The sequence below is a fragment of the Typha latifolia genome, chromosome 7 (genome assembly GCF_019914945.1).
Source record: "Typha latifolia isolate L0001 chromosome 7, TyphaL0001v2, whole genome shotgun sequence".
Lineage (NCBI taxonomy): Eukaryota > Viridiplantae > Streptophyta > Magnoliopsida > Poales > Typhaceae > Typha > Typha latifolia.
Window position 1 is genome coordinate 10,437,725 of NC_133092.1, and position 618 is coordinate 10,438,342.

The 618-nt window shown below is 37.5% G+C and overlaps 1 long non-coding RNA gene across 1 annotated transcript; it reads right to left on the minus strand.

Annotated features, from left to right (window-relative positions):
• Positions 1–262: 262 nt before the first annotated feature.
• Positions 263–618, minus strand: LOC140793006 (uncharacterized). The gene is made up of 2 exons (XR_012109858.1): positions 562–618; positions 263–450 (listed from the first exon to the last, which is right to left on the minus strand). It is a non-coding gene; the product is annotated as an uncharacterized lncRNA (long non-coding RNA).

Here is a 618-nt window from a genome sequence, read left to right on the forward strand (position 1 = left end):
AAAATAAAGACATCATTTTAAGAATAAAAAAAGATGTATACCTATTTCAGAATTGTTATTATTTTTAAAATAAATGAGGCAGAGATTGAGAGCTAAGCCTAGTATTTAGGAACTTTTGTGTTCATTTTGAAGATATAACTGAGCTATTTAAAAAAAAAGGAGAGAAGGAAATAGGCACTTCTATTAAGCATAATTCCAAGAAACAAAAGAATCCACCAATAAATTAGTAGGACTTGTATCTATTTATGTCTATAGTTTGCAGTTGTTACATATCTCAGTTGGACTACCATTATCCCTCCGAACAAAGCACTCCACTCCGAGTGTCCATTACAATCATACATGAATTGGACAGCATCAATGGCTACGCCATGGCGGACAATAACCTTGATATATATCCCTCTTGCCACCCCCTATTCCACCACAAGGCCCTATCTTGACGACTCTTCTTGCCTGTACATCAACAAGAAGAAGAAATGAAGAATAGCAGCAAAGGTGGATAGATAGACATAATAAGTTGCGAAGCAAACACTTGTGTTATTGTCTTTGAGGGCAGGAGCTCACCATCTTCGGTATTTCAATGGTAGTGGTGGTGATCGCGATCGCAGAGCCTCTCCCTTG